General features: G+C 36.2%; 1 protein-coding gene across 1 annotated transcript in view; it reads left to right on the top strand.

The window, feature by feature from the left end:
* The first annotated feature begins 3,811 nt into the window (after positions 1-3,811).
* ANKRD50 (ankyrin repeat domain containing 50) overlaps positions 3,812-20,542 on the top strand; it is a 63,166-nt gene continuing 46,435 nt past the window's right edge. Inside the window, exon 1 of the mRNA XM_005015559.6 lies at positions 3,812-3,967. The gene's annotated coding sequence lies outside the window, so the exon portion shown is untranslated. The remainder of the gene's footprint in view (positions 3,968-20,542) is intronic.

Here is a 20,542-nt window from a genome sequence, read left to right on the forward strand (position 1 = left end):
GATAAGTATTAGATTGAATAACCCGAGACTGGAGTTGGTGACTGGTTTTGCTCTCTTTTGGTCACTGTGAAAACATTACCAGTCCAGCAGAACATTTTATAAGATTCAGCTTTTTCTAAATGGCATTAATTGCTGTTTCCCTTCTCAGCTGTGCACTACACTTTCTGCTTCTTGTCTGCCAATTTCATACCAGGGCAGCTGCAGCTCACTTTTGCTGTGTGCAGTTAGTTTGCAAAACAGGTCCGGTATCCTCTGGGATAGCAGACAGTATATAAATATGAAACAATATTGAAAAGCAGAGCCAGTTAGCTTCTTGTAAAACTACCTGCCAAAGTAATATAATATTCCAGACTCAATTACATGCACATGAAAGGAGAAATCAAAGTAAAAGACAAAATAAACTCTAAAAATAATGTGTTCAGTTGTTTTTCTTTATTCTTTGACAAATGTACATACATGATTTTTTAAAGGTAAATAGTTGTTTAATCCTAAAACATAGTATGGTAGAATGGATTAGTGTTTAAATAACTAACATTTACACTTTTTAGTGATCCTTGACACTTACAGTGAAGAAATGGGACTTTACATTCTTGAATCCTCAGTTTAGATACTGCAGTATTTGTTAAGGAGTGAGGATAAGAAAGTCAGATTTTTTTATTTTTTTATTTTTTATTTTTTTTATTTTTTTTCATTTCCAAAATAAGTGAACTTGAAATGTAGATGTTTTTATCCTGTGCTTGGCTTTAAGTGAGCAATTGTGAGCCTAATTTTAATACAGAGTGTAAAATACATTTGATTCTGAACATCATCTGTTTCAATAAATCAGCTTATGTAAATGAAATTCATGATGCAGCAGTAAGGTAAAATAGGCACTGTCATTACAGTCCACACAAAGAAACCTGCTTCCATTCTACAGTTTCACACTAAACAGACTGTAAGTTACATAGCTAGTTTAGATGGTAGGTGTAAACATATATTATTCTTCCTACTTTATCTTGTAGTGTAGCCCAGAGGTTTATTCCATATGGTATACAAAATAAACATGGAAGAAATAATCCTCTATCAATTAGAGGTTTCTCTACCACAGCTCAATCCAAAAACCATTGAAATCCCTGGAATGACTCCTACTGACTTAACTAGGTTTTAGGTCATGATAGTAGAAAGTGAATTTACACTTTTAATTTAATGAATTTAATTTATGAATTTAATTTAATGAAAGAGTATTTACATCTCCAAACTATGTTACAAAGCATCTAATGAAGGAAGACAGAAAAGGATTAAAACTAGCATTCTTCCATTTAGTTAGAATACTCCTCAGGAACCAACACTGAAGTGAGTTCACTAGTACATCTATTTTCAGAGAATTGCAACTAGCTAACATACTTGTGGGTTGTCTTTGGAGAAGACAGATAATGTAAAAGCCAAAGTTTTCAGTTCTTTCTGCTAAGGCATTATTTCTGTTTCGCAAAACTAAACAGACGGAAAAGCATAATGAACTTACTTTTAGACCAGATTAAGAATAGATGTGTTTATCTAGCCAAAACTAAGGCTTGTTAAATATCTTGCATATGAAAACCATGAAAATTTATTTGGAAAAGCTTAAAAAACACACAAAAACATTTCAAGATTGCTTGGTCAAATATACATAAATTAGTGCCATTTGTATTTATTACTTATTATTAATAAAAATATTTCCTGGTAATTATATTTTTGTTGTTATTATTATTACAACTAACATTTTGTCCAAAGGAAAGTAAAGTTCATGGAAAAAATTATTCATGCGTATGAGATTGGAGTGGTATGATACTGAGTCACTTTACCAAATTGTGAGTACAAAGAGAATACTGTAAAATTGGACATGAATGCAGTACATTCAAAATAATCACATCAAATACTTTTGCACAAATTATGTAATATGCAAAAAAGACTTTTTATGAAAAAAAAAAAAGTCATTCAGTCATTCAGTCTTCTCTATTGTTCATTTGAGATCCTTACCATCAATGGGTAGTACAGAAATGCATTTGAATGCTTCTGTAAGATGAATACTGTAAACATGCAGCAATTCAAAGCTATTGTATTTCCTTTGACCCTACTTTTCAAATTCTGAATGTGAAAATTAAATTGAACCAAATGGCTAAAGACGCTGCCAAGATGCGACGGTCTTTCCTGGCTGTAGTGAGATATACCTAATATACATATAGTGCAAAACATTAAATGAAATGAAAATGCATTTGCCTAGGAAAGCACAAGCACAGAGCTCCTTAAAAAAAAAAAAAAAAAAAAAAAAAAAAGAAAGTTCTTTCCATGTTATAAATACAGTAGAGTATCCCCCTAAGACCTTGAGAAGAAATCAATGTTCCCTGGTGTCCCTAAGATTGTTGAAAATACTGAGCAACTTCGAAGACTTAATATCACAGAGCCTCCACATAGCTGTCCCTCTGTGCACTCTTGCATCTGCACATAAATACACCTCACCACGTTAAGCTGGATCGAAGATAAATGATGGGATTATTTGTAATATGATTCAATAACTCACATCATCTTTTCCAGCTGCATGCTATTTTTGTTCTATGATCCTCTGAATCTGAAGAGGAAACTGAAGTATAGAAATAAATTAACCTAAAAAGATTACAATTGTATGCATTCTGCTAATAAGTAAGAAAGGTAAAATGAAACTGCCAATTTTCTTCATTAAATTATCCCTTAAGATTTGTTTGCCTACATACCATGAGTTAATTTTAAGGTTTGTATATTTTTTCTAAGGGAAGTCTTTCTGAAAACAAAACACAAATAAATGTGATGGGAAGTTCCTGAACTTCCAGAACTGCAGCAGGAAATATTTGACCTTAATAGACCTCTAACTGTGATGTTTTCATCAGGGAAAAATATCAGTAAGCAGTGTCTACAGTAAAAGTGTCTTACAACAGCAGTGTGGAATTTTAAACAAAATATGTCAAGAGTAATTAAAATCAGAACAATGATCCGGCCTCGGTTAACATTACCACAGAAACAGTCACTGCCAAAACAAGAAACAGCCCCCTCTCACTCCAAGATTATAAGGGACAGTGAGCATCTTGTTTAAGGAAATTTAGAAGTTTAAAGTTTATGTGCCTGTATGTCCATCGTTTATTCCACTTAAATTTATAGTGTGCATATTCACTTTTTTTTCACAATGTGCAATAAATAAAGGAATACTGAGAACATTTCTGTTATGCAATAAAAATTGATTATTGACATTTTTAAGGCAGATACTTAAATCTATGGAAAATTTGGGAGGGAATTTCCTTATGTATTACATCAAAAGAAAAAAGTGTTTCAATTTATTCCGTGGGAGCACAAAAAGGTTTTCCTGAGAACCAGCAATAAATAAGTAGATATCAAGAAATAAAATAGTATCTTCAATTTTGAACTGCCTTAGACCACTCAAGACATTGTAGTGGCCTTGCTATCAGTGGATCAAACCACTTGGGGATAACAGTCCAAAAAATTCAAAAAAATTTCTAAGTGGCAAAGGGGGCAAACCCTTCTCTCAGTGACCATATCAAGTTGCCTCAAAGCCCCTAGGAGCCACTGCTTGTCTTGAAGAACAAGGGAGGGGACATTAAGTTATTGTTGAACACCTGGTTTGAGTTTAGACCATTCACATAACTACAAGACCACCTTCCCCATTCTATGAAGATTTGGTACCAAGTGCCCTGAGGGAACCAATGTTTCCTAATTGCCCAAGTAGAAGCACCTGATGCCCCCACCCCATCCCTTGCCTCAGGGGCTATTTCAGCCCAGCCCTGGCTCTAATCCTGGTTTGAGTGGTGCTGTGAGGGTCCCTGCTCCTGGAGCTCTTCCCAAATTATTGCTTAGTCCTCCTGGAGCAGTGTGCTGGCTGCTACAGGCTGAGGAGAGTTTTGGGATACTGGAGTCCTCTGTCCTGGGCTGCTTGGGCAAATCCCAAGGATGAAGGGTATTGAAGGTATAGCAAAACTAAATGCTACTTTGATAGAGAAGAGTTAATAACTGCTGAAAACAGAAAAGTTAACATTATAGAGCGTTTTCAGAATGGATTTGTTTTATGTTGTAAAAGAATATCATCCTGAACAGTGTTGCTGAAACTTGTTTTGTGAAACTTTTTTAAGGAACTAACTTCCTAGATTAGGCTGGCTATTATGGAAGACCTTGTGATCTAGCTCCCATCACAGCACAGTCTTCTTGAGACTTTGGCTGATAAACCTTACTATCCAATTTTTCCATTTAAAGCTTTACAGATCTTCTGAGAATATAGCAATGTGCCATTTGCAATTTTTTTCTAGAGTTATGTATTTACTGGCACAAGGAAGAGTTTTCTGGAGTTCATACATCGTTTGAATTTTGCAACTCTGAATAGTGACTCTTTGGTTCTCATCTCAGAGTGTGCTAAAGGCAGATTCAAACCACATAAAGAAAAACGTTGACAAGTACAAGATCAAATTATTGTTATCTTTTTTTCTCCCTCAAAAGCATCAGAGGAAAAGTTATGGCTTTGATTATTTTTAAATGCAAGACTGACTAATGAGCAAAATAATCACAACAAATAAAATTTATTTGTATTCTTAAGGAAGAAAAAAGCCTCTTTAGATGTTTTTTTTTCAAGGTCAGGATGAAGGCTTTACTTTGTATGAAAGAGAAATAGCAATTGAAGTTGTGCAGTCTCCACCATTTGAATTAAATCAAGATTCCACTGGAGATCTTCCAATCTTCTGTCTGGAAAACATGCAGGATATGTAGCTTTAAGATCTTTTTTCATTCTGTGTTTTGTTTTCCTTTTACTTGCATTTGCTAATATAGAATAAAACTCTGATTGCCATAACCTGCTTTAAGAAGTAATGATGTATGGATGTCATGAACTGATGAATCATGCAAAGTACTATTTAAAACCTTATGTGGTATAATTCTTAGATGTCTAAGAAAGAAGCTCAGTTTCTGAGGCAAATGTCATCATTTGCCCTTCTGAATAAGCCATATGACACAATAAGCATTTGTGAGAGAAAATACATAGATGGCTGATTAGCACAAAGACATGCAGAAAATGTATTGCAGGTATTGGTGATGTTTGTTTTTATTTTTTCCTAATGGAAAATCTTATCAGTGGGATATCATCAGGAACAGTTTCTCAAAAGGAGACATGGAGATTTGGAATTTAAATGAAATACTTCGTGGTTTTTAAAATCATGACTATTAAAACATGAACTCATAATATTTTGGGATGTTGTTCCTGTGAATAGTGTACAAATTCCTTCATGCAGTTGAGCTGACTCATTGTTTTACATGAGCAAGAGCAAGGGTGTGTGTGTGGTCAAAAGAGCTTTGGAGCCTTGATAGGTATGCTGCATATTTACTGCTTCAGCAGTCTTGCTATGTATTCTGCATTTTTGATATGTTATACTTAAAGTTAAGTCACATGAATAGAAGCATTTGTATATCTCTGCAATGTTTGTCCTGTAGAAAGTAGAAAAATTAGAGGTTGTTAGCCATCGTGTTATATGGACTAAAATGCACGTAGGAAAAGCTTAGTGCTTATAACTGGAATTTGAAGGCTACTGCATTCACTGCTGTAAATTGTAAAGCTGTGTGCTAAATGACCAGCTGTAATTGAACAGAATTTTCTGCTAAGTGGAAGGCCAAATAGTGCATTCCTGCCATAGCACTTCAGCCATGACTTGGCCCTTTCCTCCTTCATTAGGTAGGCTAACAAGTGGATGTCAGTTTTATTCACTTTCATGTGCACCAATACCTGTGGTTGTTACTGTATTTCAGTATAAGGTAAGCCTACATGATAACATCTGTAATGAATGTCTCTCTGCATTCCTAAGGGGAAAACATTTGAATGAGCTTGTTTCAGTTGTGTGGCTCTATAAAGCGAAGGCTGCCAAAAAAATGAAAAAGGTGCTTGAATGGTGGAGGGTGCTGAGGTTTGAAATAGGCTTTAATTCTTCTGGAAATAAATTTTCTTCTTTAGACTGCCTTCCAAGAAAGCTACAGGCTGAGATCAATGCCTTCAGCTGGCTGCAGTTCTGATGAAAGCCTGCAAGGAGTGGGAGGAATAGCCCATATTACTTCATTCCTTGCATGTTTTGAATAGCACGATTGCACTTTGTCTTCGCCACTGGTCTTTCCCCTGGAAGATCTTGCTCCCTTTGCAGTATGTCAGCCTATGGAAAGCTGCTGTTTATTTGAATTTGAGGTAGCCAAATCAAAGGAAGAAAGCTGGAAGCTGACAGCTGTGGCTAGTGTCTCTGGTGATGTAGGTACAGATATGGAGCTGGCTGTGATTTCCATCAGCCTCTGCTGAGTGCCACCCCTCTGCAGCAGGGCTGGAAAGGCACCAGACATGCTGCTACTGAAAAAATGCTGCAAGGCAGCCAGCACAGGGGAAAACCACAGGCTGGGGAGAAGTTACAGCAGGAGAGTGGGGAGTAAGTGGGGCATGAGATGCTTATCTTGGCTATCTGAACCTGGAGGACCTACCAAACCAGCCTGTCATCAGATAATTGCATCTCTCCCTGCCTAGAATGCTTGTATTAGGAAAGAGATGACCTGATGTTTTGGGTGTTTGCATGGGAAGGGTTGGTTCCCCTTGATGCATGCAGAGCCTACGCCACCCCAAGGTATCATCCCTCCCGAGATCTGATAGAGCACACAAGAAGGGCCTCCTGCTTGCAAGGTACAAGAAGGAGCACATCATGCTTCCTGCTGTCCTTGGAGGTGTAATTAAAGTAATTCTTATTATTTTACTGGATAGATAATTCTTATTATTTCACGGGATAGAAAAGGCAGCCAAAGAATTGGAAGCAATACTGTATGACATATAATCTAGCCTATTCAACCTGTAAAATAGGACACTTGAAAAAGTAATCCATGTGCTTTTTTCTTTTTGAGATACATCAGCAATGTTTGGAGTCAAAATGTAGTAATTTCACTGCTAGGAGTACCTCCTGTCTTCTGAATACAGTAATTTTGTTAAAGGGAAAATGTTCGCTTAAAAACAGCCTAATTGATATTTCTGCCACACATTTCTGAAAATGAAAGGCCACATCTACAAGAGCACTGGAGAACCTAAAATTTCAAACATTTCTGATGAGATTCACAGAAACACCAGAGCAAGTAGGTAACAGGCAAAAGTATTCTATCAGTCCCACTTTGTTCTCACTGTTCTCACTTTTATCTTTTAAATTCTACATAATTTTTAGAAAACTTCAGACAACATGAAAAACTCAATTGTTCTTTTGAAATTAGTCAGCAATAGATACACATTTTTTATATTGTGTATAAGATATATGAAAAGGAGTTAACTGCTGTAGTGATTAATTGATAGTGGATTGAGAATGCAATTTTTCATGCAGTTTCTCAATAAGATGCCGAATTGCAAAGCCATTTAGATCTTTCTAGAAATAATTTGCAATATCCCTTCTTACTGTTCTTTAAAAAAGAAACATTCAAGCATCTTCACTGCTTTCAAAGTGCACCTGCAAAATTACTCCAATACTGCTTGAAACAGTTAATAGCTCTTTACAAATTGGAATTTTGCCATGGGTAATAAGTAATCTAAGCACTTTTAAAAATTCCAATTTTAGAAACCTGAACAATATTTTGTTTGACATATTGACTTACCAAAGACGAGAAGAATGTTGTAATAGATGTTTAATTTGGTCCTTTTACATGAGCCATACAGTAATCTCTAAAGTTGGAAACTGTTCAGAAGGGTACAGCATCTAACAATCTGTTATACTAACTTCTGTCATTAGTGAAAAAGCCAAGCTGATTAACTTTCTGTTGCAACTCATCTTTTTCTCTGCATAAGTGTGCTTATATTTTAATATCCTCCTTAAGTTACTCTAAATCAATGTAGGGATAAGGCCCAAAAGCCTCTTAGGACTGAGTATATAATACTTCAGTAGAAATGTGTGGCATAGAACAAATTGCCAGAAAGGTTATTAAAATTGAGCTTAAGTGCCTTAGTCATGTTCTAGAGTTGCTTCCATAGGTAGGGAAATCAACCAGTTCTTGGTATTTCTAGATCCTCAAAACACTTTCTGTTTGAGATTTTTGTCTTTACTATATGCACCAGGAAGATATTTAAGATTCAAAAGTGTAGAAACAATTCCTAAAGCGTATATGAGCATGCAGTCTTAATGTTGTATGTGATTGAAGGTATTCTCAGCTGTACTTTTGAAAAGTGAAACCGTTGTTGCAGGAACAAGACAAAACAAAGGGAAAGAAGGCAGTTTTACTTTATTCCCTAGGGATTCTTTTCATCCAGGAAAAGGTATTTACCCAATATAATATCATTAAATCACCTGTCCCTGCAAGTAAGCTCATAAAATCCAGGCAATTAGCAATGTTGATTGTAGACATTAAAATAAATGGAAAGGAAGGGTTTTGTCTTAAACAATTCAATTAAAAATAAAAGATGTAAAATACTCTGGCTGCAATATTGTGTCCCTTATTATGCAAAGGGTCTAAGCAAAAAAAGCATAATCATTTCCGTATATTATTACTCATTTAGTTGTACAGGGCTTTTCCCTAGGAGGAAAGGGTTTTTCGTTGGCAGAACATACACGTAATCTTTACCTATCCTTTGCTCCATAAAAACCACTCAATACAACTATACTTGTAAAGCCTGACTTATGAGAGCTAATGCCTAAAATGATCCAGCAAGATCATTTCACTATTACTTTTCACAATTGTTATGTGATGTATTCATTAGAAATAGCTTGGTTTCTATTTTTAAAAAAGCTGGAATTAGACAAGCTGGTGTTAGAAACCTAATATTTATAATAGAAGCTTAATATATTTTCTGCACAATAACAGGTGGATTCAGTTCTTCAGGGGAAAAAGTAATATAAAGATTTAAGTACAATTTTCAAATCCCACAAGTGTAAAGATTTAAGAATATTTCTTAGGACTTCTTGACAAGCCAGGAAGTCATATTAATAATTGGGTTTGGAGCAAATGAATTATCGTATGTTTTAATTGTTGTATGGAAAAAAATCTAGCCATTCTTAAGCTGTTCCTTTAAAAACTTCTATATCTACTGCTGAGGACCTAGGTATCTCTGGATTGATGCCTTGATATTTAACCACACATTTCTTTGGCCTTATCTTCAGATATTTTATTTTGGAACTGGGAGCATGCTTCACTACTTGACTTGAACAGAGAAACTTCAAGTTTTTCCAGTGAGTCTTCCTAGGACAAGCATGTCTCGTGCAATCAGGCATTCTTCATGAATGTATGTTTGCCTGTCCACAGCTCAGTCAGTACTTGTGAATTCATTAACCACTTCAAATTGGATCTCACTGAAGAGTAACAGCCCTAGTAATGCAAAATTCTCACAGGTTCTGTGGAAATAAATGGCAGAATATTAAAAAAAAAAAATGTCCAGAGTGAAGGAAGAGTTATAGTGTGAACTGGACCCCAGATAGTTCACACAGGAGAAACATGATTATCTAGCTGATATGGAAGCTTTCGGTTATTACACTTATTGGAAAGAAAAGCTGAAGTAAACCACATTTTATCATTTTGTTGCTTTACTATACTTGCAGTTAGCTACTTGATTAGAGTATTAGTCTCTGCATTTGGTAAAGCATGTACTTCTCTACTACGTCAGCATGATCCAGTGCCATTGGTCTGACCTGGGGCAATAGGTTTACATTCCAGCTCTGGCCCCTGTGGTGAAAAGAGGTTTGAAAGGAAGTACTTTTTCCAAAGAAAATGGAAAATGTTTGTGGAAGCAGGTAAAGAGCATCTGTGCCATTAGACTAACAGAAATAAAGACCTGAAAGATCGATCACGATAATCGAGATGTGATGTAATATCCACGGCTGGCTGTAGTGGTCAGTTGTGGGTCATTCCTCAGTGCTGTTTGTTCTCAGTTTGTGCAGACCTACCCAACTGATGAGATAAATGTATGAGTTTTCCATGAATGGAAGATGGTAACTTTTTCTGAAATTTCATTTTTTCTCTTCTGCCATATATTCTGTTTTGCTTCAAAGGTTGCAGGAATGCTGTGACTGATTTGCTTCCAGATGTTTGATTCAAAACCTTTTCCCTAGTAACTAGTGTTACCTGAAAATGCCTAAAGGAAGATTTTAACATGCCCTGGAAGTATTTTTACTGTTTTTCTGCTTTCTTGTAAAACCTGGAGTCTTCTAATCCTAAGCTTATGTCCAGTTAAATAATTCCTTTCCAGCAAGTAAACAAAAATAACAAAAGATAAAGTGGGCATATAACAGGAATTGGGATCATCAATACTTAGCAGTCAACCAGGAACAAGTAAAACAATTTGCAAGCAAATGTCATATTACCTGATTATAGATGTTCAAATGTCATTAGCAAGAGCCCTTTCTTGGTGTGAATGTGGAGTTTTTGCTGACTTACCTGAAAAGATTGAGTGATGGTTTATCACTCAGAACTATTTTGTTATGATTTTTGCATAAAGATGATAACCGTACTTTCCAATCTTTTGGGAGACTGCTGTTTTAGACCATTTATTATATAGGTGGTGGGCTAATCCTTAGCTAATGTTAAAGAAGCATGTTCCTGCTCATGTTTATGGAGGTAGACAAGTTTAAACTGCTTGGAGAGTTGGATCTATGCTTTAATTGCAGTTAAGTATGTAACAAGGGCAAGAGAATTAGTTTTTGCATGAGAGGAAAGTTATCTTGAATTGCCAGAAGTAGGGTGTGAGTTCCATCCGAACCAGAACATTAGTGTTTTCTTTCCAATACCTCACTCCAATCCTGGGGAAAAAAAAATAAACTCCAAGCCTTATATTAAGATATTTTTTAGATTTTTCTTGGATACCATGAAGTAATTTTAATTTTTTGTTGCCTTTGGGATGAACATAAGGAGTAGTAGTCCCACTCAGCATCTGTCAAAGTATTTCCTCAGAAGTCTGCAGGGCTGTTACCCAAAATTCTGTTCACACATTCACACAGCTCAGCGCTCCTCCTTGCCTCCTAGAAATAATGATTGATTTAGAGGGCCAGGTCCATGCTCTGTGTTTAATTAAAGCCTACACTGTCCTCCTTTTCACCATACTGTCTTTCATGTCCCAGAACTCATTACAGAGTGTATAACTGGTGTTGTAATTAAATTCCCCCTTTCCAAGATCTTTTCTTACTATTAACCATGGTTTTTCACCTTTACAACAAAGCTTTCCAAATCCATATCCTTTAGTTGGACTTCATGTCTCCCTGACAAAGTTTGATTTTTCTACTGTCTCATTTTTTTGATTATGAGGACCTTCAGTGTATCAATACACAGCTCTTTCCCAGACACCCTGTAGCAGTCCTATGGGTCTTTTTATGACCACAAAAAACATCTTTCCAGATTTTCCTGTGTTTGGCCACCAAAATGCATACTTATCTCCTTAAGTCAGCCTTTTAAGTACCTCTTTTTTTTTTTTTTTAAAAGATGTCCTTGTTCTTGAAACTGCACTGCTGTATGATACCTGACTGGAGTGCATATCCTTACCATTTTTCAGGGATATAATTTTGCTAACCAGCATCTGTTTACCATATCTAGGGAGTTCTGATGTTCTCTGAGTGCTGGTTCATAAGCATTTTTCAATTTTACAAAGCTGATGCATGTTAAGGGGCAACCATTCTTAAGCAAAAATTTGCTCGTGAATGCTCTTTCTTTACCAAGTATTTCATAAAGTTTTCCTATTTGTATTGACCAATATACCATGGTGGCACAAATTTAATATCAATTTAAGTTTTAAAGGGCTTTAAATTTCACTATAGATTTGTAGAATTTGATGTATGAAAATATTTAGTATATACAAATTGATGAATACATGCTTATACTTAATATGGAAAAAAAATCAACTTTAGAGATCAAATTAATAGGTGTCTATAGCTATGATCCTGAGTATCTTCAGTACAGATATCTCTTCACAGAATAACCTGGGTTCTCATAGCTGGACAAATATTTTTGTGTGGTAGGTAAACATGCATTAAACTTCTGTCTGCACATTTCCTCTGGTGCAAACAGGCATACATATGCTAGATGTTTCTGCACATGCAAGTATGCAAATTGTTATTTAGGATACAAATCCAGATCTGCTATGCGAATGTTCAGTTTTTAAAGCACTGACAGGCCAATAGGACAGGTGGAACTCAGATACTTGCCATTATATCTGTGAGTGGAAATTAGAACCATATTTTAATAGTCTGTATGCTTTATCTAAAATACATATGAGGAAGCATGAAAGTTATCAGAAGGTTACTTTGGACTGCAGCTGCCATTCTTCAAAATTAAAATTTCACAAAGTGGTTTTAAAATGTTAATTTTAATGCCAAATTATTTGTTGGAAAATGGCATTATGGTGGTACTTTATTTTCAGTGAGAACAATTAGTGTAGTTTAATCCATTTTTCATCCACTTTTTTCTGTCTTTGGCTCTTCAGTATGGAAAGAAAACATTGAATTATACCATCTCTACTCTACTAGCTTCTACTCTAAGAATATAATTGTTAATGCTACAAAAAGAGCAAAGAAATAGCAAGAGCGTATGTAAACAGACAAATTTGAGAAGCATCAGATGCTCTTACTTTCAAAGTATCCTATCATTTTGAAAAAAGTACTGTAAAAAATTATACTGTGGTTGCAATTTCAGTCTTTCTACCTTGACTTGCTAATAGGAGGCTTTTCAATTGTAATGAGCACAGATCAAATCTGAAACTCATTGAAAACAAAACACTAGTTTTATTTCACTGTCCAAGTTAAATGAAATATCTAAATGAAATATCTAAAAAAAGGCAAAAAAAAAAAAAAAGAACTAATTTAAATTAGCAGAGATGCTATTAGTAACAGAATATATTAATAATAGAATGTACAACTGTCACTGGGAATCATGGTTACTACTTAGCAGGATTCAGCCCAATGTTGAACAATCTTCTGATTGTTCTGTATGTTCAAAACATTGATAATGCAAGGTATGATTAGAATTAACTGAGCTGTGGTAACACTTTAATAAATGCTCTATTTTTTTTTAAAGACTGGCATAGAAGGATATTCACTGACAGTAGCAAAATTTCTACATGCAATGTTCTCCCAAAATCATGGTGGATTATTTTTCCCACTGAATAAAGCAATCCAGAACTACCTGGCAATGGTGAAGAATGACTGAGACTTCCTTGGGATTTTACTTCTGTAGCTACTGTAATTAATAATTATGCAGTCATTAGTATGAAATGAAAATGTCACTTTGATGTTATTCTTAATGAAGCAGATTTTCATAAAGGTGACAATGTGCCTTGCTTACAAACCAGCACAATGACAGTCGTCATGTACCTTTTTTGTGGTGACTGGTGTGGTCTAAATTTTCTACGCTCTTAGGAACAGCAGCAACATGTGTTTGAGTCATCTGGCTCTATAATCAGAACATGAATATAATTATATACATGCACTGTTCTGACTCCATACCCGCAAGGGCTGCTGCTGCTGTGCTCTCCCAGTGGCAGCTCCCTGCTCTGGGGAACCCACAAAAGGATTGCCTTTACATCAGGGTCTTGCTCTCTTCCAGAGCTAGAAACAGTTCCATCTCAAGCCTCAGCTAAGTTAAGGAAAATCAGGCTCTTAAAATACTTGCTTCGCATTGTAACTCCACTCATACCTGTTATCCTGTCTCCTACCCAAATGTTATGTATAAAACCAGGCATTGACTTTGAGGTAGTTAGGAACCAGATATATTGAGTCAATTACGATGTTAATACAGTTAATAATGTTCTCAAAGATGAATTGCATAACTAATCCTACATTTACAGAGATAATATTGGAGCTGTCAAGCATCAATATCGGAGAACTCAGCATCTGGCAATGCAATATTTACTGAAAACTTACACTATTTTGTACTCATCAGCATGGCTTTAAAACTTTGTTTTAACTGCATGTTGTTCACTAATCTATTTCTCTTTAGAAGTACCGATGCAAATCTCTTTTGATTTGGCTAGAAGTTCTGGAATTATCTGTACGTACGCTGCAAACACACTTTGCCTTTCCAGTATCAACCACCTACCTTCTAAGCATTTTATTAATCTATCTAATCTATGACATTCAAAAAGTACCCATTGCCATAGCATCATTAAGTTTCACAATAATAAATTGATTTCATTTGGGGAGCTGTACTCCTCATGGTGTGGGTGGATCTCAAGGAGTGTTTAGAAAATCAAGCTTGCCAGTAGCAGAGCTGGTGGCTGTAACCCTCTGACAATGCAGTCAAAGTGCTAAAGAACATAACTAGCCCATGCAGATGGCTAGGGTGAACAGCTTAAACCTAGGAAAAAAAAGGCATGAAATTAGAAATAAATATTTCTACTAAATGAAAGCATACAGTTTTGCTGGCTGATAAAGCTGGGACAGCTGTCATGGTCAGGGCTGCTCTTGTGTACTGCTCACATCTGACTTTGGTTTATGTCAATAGGATTATAAACTGTGTGCAGTCTAGCAGTTGATACACACGAATGCTATTACCTCCAGGAATAAGACTGAGTTAGTAACAAAACACTTAATCCTCTTCCACTGAGTATAATGCTCTGAATGCAGTGCAAAAGAACCTGTCTAAGACTAAAACTCCTAGAAAACAGCTACTTTGTTTGCTTTTCTTAAATGGTTGCAAAGTAGAAAGTGTCTTCAACTTCCTGTTTTACTAAAATTTCACTGACTTTCAATCAGCAATTTCTGAAATTGGGACCACTTGTCAAAGTAGGAAAACAATTTTGTTTTCTATTAGAACAATTGCACTATGGGCTCAATAGAGGGACATAAATTGCAGTTCTAAATTAGAAAGACATAGAATTTGTTTTCCTTTTTGATAAAATCTGACTCAACTTCTGATAAACCCAATTTTAACCTGTTACTATAAGGGTAATAGTGATTACTCTATTAGAAGTTAAATGGGAAGAAAATACATGTATATTCTGAAAAATGTAGCAAAACAGGGTATAGACACTATAATGGGCTCAGCTCCAAACAGTTTCTTACTGCTTGAGAAACACAAATAGATTTGAAAATAGTTGTGAAAGACTTGTAGCAACGTGATGGCAAAACCACTGATGTTACAAATACAGAAATAGGTCGTGTAATTGATTTCTAGCAACAACTGCAGCATTGTCTATTTGCTGTATAACTTTCTTCAGACTAGTTTCATTACTTGCCGTTACAGTAAGATTGTCTTTACCATGGTGACTAATACCTTTTTTCTATGTATGTCAAAGTTAATCTTCCTGCTGCTCTACTGTTTCACTTCATTGAGTCTCTAGTGAGACACTGGAAGTTCCTTTTCTTGTGTTAAGAATTATTCCCCAGTCCTTAGATAACACATGTATACGGGTATACACAGCTCCAAGCAGTTGCACTACTGTGACCATGTCACATAAATGGGAACTTATCTTATGCCAGCAAATACAAAAAAAAAAATCCCTTTAGTCCTAACACTTCCCCAGTAATTCACACCTGCCTCCCACCAAGATAATTTAATCTGTGGAGGTTTCAGGACTCCATTTATCATCTCTCCTTCTTCTCGTTTACTAGATAGCTAAAGTTATCTCCACCTCCTTCTGCCTGAGTCCCATCACACACTTAATCCATTTAAATCCTTCCATTATTTCTTCTGCTAAATCCTCAGCTTCAAGGTCCTATGTGCCATCTCTTAATGTGTCATAACCAGCACAAAGGTACTGGACTCCTCTTGCTAAGACTCAATAGAGCCTGCAAAATAAAGGCAATTTGTCTTTTGCCCCTTGTTAGTTATGACTATAACAAAATAGGCTTTATGCTTTTTCCTTTTTTTTTTTCTGTTTACCTGCAGGTTCAGGATCACAGGAACCCAGCTACAAGAGGTGAATAGGCCAGACTGTATTCTGCTTAATATAATGACATTTTCAGCATAGACCAGTGTTATTTTTCAGAACTGCATCTTCAAATTAATGAGTTTTTTTTCTTTTAAACAAGTATTTGTTTCTATTATCTTTGGTTTTTAGTCTTTATTTTTTTTCTGACTAGACCTGCTTTTGAGAGAAAGATAAAACAAGACAAACCTTGCTTCACATCCAAATACCCTTTAATATTTTTGGACAGAATTTCATGGTCATAAACCAGATCGTCATCTCTCCTGAGGTTTCAATTTCTGTGCCTGCTCCCTAAGAGTGTTAACAGGGTCTTATGAAGATGAGGCACTCATGGAAACAACCTGAACTGAACCCTTTGGGCTGTAAAGATGCGGCCTGGATTTTGACTTCAGTTTGCATTACAGTGTGCTAATGCAACAGAGAAAAAGCTGGCTATTTGATAAGGTGTTGAATAGTAGGAGATCATAGAAAATATTCAGTAATGTGTCCTCGCACTCTTTGGTGGCAAAGAGCTACCACAGGGCCATGGTCGTGTCTGTTTGCCATGTTCCTAGTGCACTACGCTGGGCAAAACAAAGGCCACAGGCCTACCTACTGGACAGAATAGTTGCTGCTCTGTAATCCTTGTGGAGGCAAGATAGTACTCTTCATTTAGGAGAACATTTTGCCACTTATTGTAAAAGGGTATTTGTGGAAGCTGTTGGGGTTGTTAGCTTCTCTGAATTTGCAGTAGCTTACTGCACACTTTAGAGGTGAAGAGAAGAATATTCTTAGCACTGCTTCTGCCTCTTCTGGTACATGCTGTAGTGTTTTCTGTAGCTATGTCTGCATCTTAACTGATAGCATCTACATGTCTGCAGGCATTTTCCTTTTTAGAACAATTATTTGTGAATTTGTGCAGAAATATTTAATAACCATATTTAGTATCTGCCCTGAATCAATTTTTAACTTCAATTTAACTTCACCTTTCTGTTCAGTTTTAGGTACCTGATGAATTTCTCCTGACTTACCTTCAGCTTGTAAAGTTATAAGTAAACCATGCAATTTCTGTGTTTGGCAGGTAAAATTTAGCCCATAAAACACTGTTTTTCATCATGGCGGGAAAACGAAAGCGGAAAAGTTATGTCAAAGCAACTAAACCTTCTCTTCTAATATGCGTATAAGATTCTGAATGGTTGAATAAGAAAACAATTTGATTTTTACTTTTTTTTTTTACTTTTTATTCCTTTTATAGATGAATTATTTGGGATTTTTAAACTACATTAAAATGGGAGGTGGAAAATAGTTTCTTATTTAGGGAAAGTGAATAAAATTATGGTTATCAAAGGAGATGTGTGATCACACTAAAATTCATTTCCACACTAAATGCAAAAGCTTCTTTCAATCAACATTAATTTATCTTATTTTCAAAGTCTAAAAGCATACTTCTAGGAACATATTTTAGCTTCCCCTTCTGGATCCAAAAATCTGTAATTAATCTAAGCAAACTTATCCAAAACATGCTTTAAAAATTCATAATCTTACTATATATTTTCTGTGCTCAGAAGCCTTTTAGAAAAGGACTAATCAAGTGATTTTATAGATGCAGCAAAACAGCTCCAAAATCCCTTGTATCTTTAGCCCTGTTGATTACAATTTGTCATGAACAACTTCATTCACTGAGTGTCTATAACACTGTAGTGGCCTGGATGAAAAATTTTTCTTTAGAATTATGCTGATTATATTTATGCTTACAACATTAATATAAATAATTCTACAAGCAGCAGGTATAACTTTTCAAAAAAAGACTTCAGTGCAGCTATGGATGCTGCAGCACTGTTTTACCACCTTCCCTCCTGATCCTGGGAACACAGCTGTTGTATGTGCTTTGGTACTTGAGTCTGCTCATAAGAAAAGTTTTTAAGGATGCCTTATGCAATTATGTCCAACTTTATTCCTTAACATTCCATATTTTCCAGAATGCTGGTAAGCTCAGCTTCCAGAGTTACAGATGAACTTCTATTTGATAGAGCTAGTTGTAGCCATTGAAACAAATCGCAGAATTACCCATCCCATGTCAGATGGAGCTGGCTGATCCCATTCAGGCAAAGTTTAAAAGGACGGGCAAAATCCTGTAATTTTCTCACTCAGGAGAAAAATGAGGATCTGTGGAGCACGAACAAATTTGGAAGAATAGCAGAAGTGCTTAGGGTTTAATACAGCAAGTCCAGCAGCGAGTGCTTAGTGACCTGGGAGATTTTGTCAAATGGGCAGTTTGCCTCCACAAGGATTGCAGAACAGCGTATAAAATGCATGAATTCACAAATACCAAGAAATGGTCTTGCAACAGGGTAAACTACATTGAGAGAAATGAGTTAGATTGACTATAGAGTGTATCAGCATGACTTCTCACACAGTGAGCATAGGGCAGAGGTTTGCAAGAGCCAATACAGCAAGAAGTATTTTGGTTACTTATTGCTTATGGTTTAGTCTGCATAGCTCACACTGATTCAATGTCACTTCAGCCAAACTTAGCCAGTTAGAGGAACACTACCTTGCAGTACAAAATATTTTGGTAAATCTTGCTTTAGGTTGAAGTTTGGCCAGGCACAGCAGGCATAAAAGGGGAGATAGGAAAGATTTACTATCCTATTGCACCGACAGGGAAACAGAAGCGGATAAGGTTACACGAGTTGCTCAAGATCACAGAGCGGGTCAGGGCAAGCGTTCAGACACTGAAGAAAGCAGTGAGATTACATGAGGAACATATAGTAAGAGCATAAACTACACACAAATTCCCAGTGCTTAAAGCTTATTTCCCACATAAATACTTAAATTTTGCTAAGTTCATATGAAATCTTGCTTCAGCATAAATTCTTCTGTTACTGTAATAATTCTAATTCTTCATTTACATATTTCTTATCCTTAGACATCTGGTTATCTTTTTTCATGCATAGTCTAAAAATTTTTTTGATGCATATATTTCTGGTCCAACTCACATCAGGTCACTTTCTTGATTTAGTTTTATGGCTTACTGCTCATGGATTTTTCTTTTTGTTCCATAGACATTTTCATACCATCATGTAAGATATTTAAATTCATTGCAGCTCCTCATGTATTTTCATGCAGCAGAACTAGTTATCTACTGCAGCACCTGTTTTCCAGAATATTATACTTAATTATTAATTTTGACTGACCTTGTGCTGTCAACTGTTATTAAATAGGATGGTAATGTTACATCAGAATTCACATTGCACAAATATTGGGTTACATGCTACTCTATGGTAGGAGGAAGCTGGAGTATGTTCCTACCCCTGTGCACGCTACAACTGAGGTCAGAATGGCACAGGCAGGGCAGACACAGAGCATTACATTAACATGCTTTTCTTAGACTCAAAGTCACAGTTCTGGAGTATTTTTGTTAGCTGCCTAAAAATTGTAATGTATTGTCCGGACAACCAGCCAAGCCCAGTAAGGATCAGAGGTTGAATATCAATAATTAAACAGAAGATTCATCTCTTCCTATGGCTGTGTATGAGCATATTTGGATATTAAAAAGATGCTGCAGCAACATAGAAAGCTGTTGGGGTTTTGCCAAAGAGGCATAAAAGTGTCTCCCAGCACATCAGTTAAGTTTAGTGTGCAATCCCCATGCCTAATTTGGGAGGGTGGTGCTCTCATGTCAAGAGAGGAAGAGAAAGGCTACTCCAGAAGCACTTCAGAGCTTTGAAACTGGGTTTCCATCACGAACAGCCATTTGGAGGAGCTTTTTTTTTTTTTTCCCACAGTGTAGCACTGATGAGCGATTGCACTAGTAGGATGATTGTATCGTGCAGTTATAACTGAGATACTAAAGATAAAAGACATTAAGACATTTACATGTAGAGCTTAGTGATATGGTTTAGTGGAGGACTTGTTAGTGTTAGGTCAGAGGTTGGACTGGGTGATCTTGGAGGTCTCTTCCAACCTAGATGATTCTGTGATACCCAGAGTACTAGCTATTCGTATAATTATACCTGCAATGCTGCTGCTGTACCTTGCTGTATAGTCTTGGCAGCATTGGCAGCACAGCAGTTTGAGCTTGTCTTGGCGCTGTTCTTGAGCTATGAAGTGACCCCCACCATCACTGGGGTATTCTGTGCATGCATGTACTTTCACAAGGGTTACATGTATGCAAGCTTCCTTCTCTCCTTTTTTGATGGCTACAGAACAGATCCTGCATTTTAAAGGGGGCATGGATCCTGACCTGTCTGCATCAAATCTAATTTGCCTTTCAAAGTACAGCAGCTCTATAATAACCTAGAAACTAATGATGCCAGCCTGGAAGTGGGAACAATTTCCTTTTCAGAAGGAATAAGAATACATCTCTTTCCTCTCCCATTCAAGTGTTTGAACCTCTGCATTATCGTGTCCAGGATCTTTTGTTTAATTTCACTTCAGCTCGATCATTCTTGCATCCTTTGTTCACAGAGATCCTGTTTGAAAAGATGGGATAGATAGTACTCCTACCCAAATTACTGGGTAATGAGGAAGGCTTGAGGAAGGAAATGAAAGGAACTAATGTACTTCCTAGCTATATTCTAACATAAAATAACACTATTACCTTTACCTGTTCAAAACTGCAGCAATCAGGGAAAGTCCATGATAATTCAATCTATAATGCTATTTTTTCTAGTTATC

This window comes from Anas platyrhynchos, chromosome 4, assembly GCF_047663525.1.
Source record: "Anas platyrhynchos isolate ZD024472 breed Pekin duck chromosome 4, IASCAAS_PekinDuck_T2T, whole genome shotgun sequence".
Taxonomy (NCBI): Eukaryota; Metazoa; Chordata; class Aves; order Anseriformes; family Anatidae; genus Anas; species Anas platyrhynchos.